Genomic DNA, 2319 nt, shown 5'->3' on the forward strand with positions numbered 1-2319 from the left:
TCCTAAGGAGCGAAACTCTAGAAGAGAGAGAAAAGAATCATCAATAGTAGTTCCTATAGTTGGATGTCCAAGAAATTAAAGTCACAATATGGGGGAACTCATGTCACCATGAGTTACTGGAACAGTGCAGGTCTTAGGAGGAATAACCTGTCTGTTGGTCCCAAGTTGTCCCAAGTCTTCAGGGGAAGTCAAAAATCACAGGTGAAGGACTCATACGTACAAAAAATATTTATAGCAGCCCTTTTTGTGTTGGCAAAGAACTTAAAACTGAGGGGATGCCCATTAGTTGGGGAACGGCTAAACACATTGTGGTAGGTGATTGTGATAGAATTCTACTATGCTGTAAGAAATGGTGAAAGGGATGATTTCAGAAAAACCTGAGAAGATCCATGTAAACTGATGCAAAGCAAAGTGAGCCAAACCAGGAGAACATTATATACAATAACAGCAATAATGTCACCGATCAGTACAATGATCCAAGACAATTCCAAAGGATTAATGATGAAAAATTCTCTCCAGAGAGAAAACCGACGAACTCTGAGGGAGACTGAAGCATTTTTTCATTTTACTTTTCTTGTTTTTCCCCCACAACATGACTAATGTGGAAATCTGTTTTGCATTATATCATATGTATAATGGGTATCCTATTTTTTGCCTTCTCAACAGGTAGGGGAGCGAGCAGAAGGAGAGTGAATTTGAAACTGAAAAATAAAAATTTTTATTTTTTTAAAAAGCACAGGTAACACTACACATTTTGTGTAAAAGTCCTTGTGGGAAACAGAATTGCTGGAACCCCAAGTTCAACTCCCTTCCAAGGGAATTCCAACTAGATGGTGGTTTTGGGTTGTGGGCTCTGCAATCCTGAGAGAAAAGTGGACCCCACAGGACAGGCAGGGGAATCGTGCTGATTGATATACTATGAGCGCCATATGTGTTTTCTGTACCTGTTCGTTTGTTCCCTCAGTCCTTTACATGTTCTGTGCTAGGAAAAGAGACTTTCCTCTACCTATTTTGCTCTAGTTAATTCGCGTACTTATGGTGGAGCCGAGGGTCCTTTGACACATATTTGTAAAAACTAAGAATTGTAGGGCGGTGGTAAGGGGGCGGCGCCCTGGTGCCCGGGCTTGGGGAGCCCCTGCTCCCCGCGGGCCCCGCGGTGTGTTGGGCACCGGACCTGGGCGGGTGGAGGGATGTTCGCCTTCTCGGAGGCGGCACAGCAGGAGAAGCTGTCGGAGCTGAGCAGACGCTGTGGCTGGGGCTGAGCCAGCACCGCAAGCACTCGCAGCCCATCGTCACCGCGTGGGAGAAGGAGCTGCGCAAGGCCACGCCAAACAGGAAACTGACATTTCTTTATCTTGCCAATGATGTCATCCAACAGCAAGAGAAAAGGGCCAGAATTCACAAGAGTTTGCACCAGGCATACTTGAAGACTTTAAGCATGTTTCCAGTGAGACTGATGAAAATTGTAAAAAGCATCTTGGAAGAGTCCTGTCTATTGGAGAAGAAAGGTCTGTTTAGGCAAATGAAGTATTAGAATAACAGACAAGCTCTCTATGGCGATAAGAAGTCTAGAAAGCATTCATATGAATAGATAAAGGTGGATGAGAACGAAAATTGTTCATCACTAGGATCACCAAGTGAACTTCCCCAGATTATAGATCTCATTAGAGCCTTACAAGAACTTGAAAATGCAGTCTCTGGTGATGCAGCAGTTCATCAGAGAATGGCCTGTTGAAGTCCAAGATGTATCTCTATTAGACAAAATAACAGATAAAGAATCAGGAGAACAGCTTTCCAAGATGGCAGATGATGCATACTTGCTGTTGGCGGATTACAATGGTCTATTGGCAGCAGAAATAGATGACAGGAAGCAACTAACTCTAATGTTATCAGATTTCCTTTGTGGTCAAAAAGAAGTCCTTGCAGAGAAAACATAAACTGGAAGAATACAAGCGCAACTTAGCCAGAGTATCCCAGGTTCGAAAAGAACTCCGGTCTTGAATCCAGAACTTGCCAGATTTGTCTCAGTTGCCCAGTGTCACAGGCAGTCATGTGTACCTGCCATTTGCTGGAGATATCTACAATGAGGATTGATGACAGCAGTTTTTTCCAGGGCCTCAACACTTTGCAAGAGCTGAAGATAGATTAAGTGTATAATCTTGTAGTATTATTTTTGTACATTGTTGGAAAAGTGAAACAAACACAGATATCTCAAATAAAATACAAGAAAATATTTAAAATGTTGGGGTTTTTCCTATTTTATTGGCAAGTTAACATTACAATTTAAAAACTGACATCTGTGTATTAATATGTTCACAA

The 2319-nt window shown here is 42.3% G+C and overlaps 1 pseudogene; it reads left to right on the forward strand.

Annotated features, from left to right (window-relative positions):
* Positions 1-1190: 1190 nt before the first annotated feature.
* On the forward strand, positions 1191-2094 carry LOC140524218 (regulation of nuclear pre-mRNA domain-containing protein 1A pseudogene; annotated as a pseudogene).
* Positions 2095-2319: the final 225 nt, after the last annotated feature.

This window comes from Notamacropus eugenii, chromosome 2 (assembly GCF_028372415.1).
Source record: "Notamacropus eugenii isolate mMacEug1 chromosome 2, mMacEug1.pri_v2, whole genome shotgun sequence".
NCBI classification, from domain to species: domain Eukaryota; kingdom Metazoa; phylum Chordata; class Mammalia; order Diprotodontia; family Macropodidae; genus Notamacropus; species Notamacropus eugenii.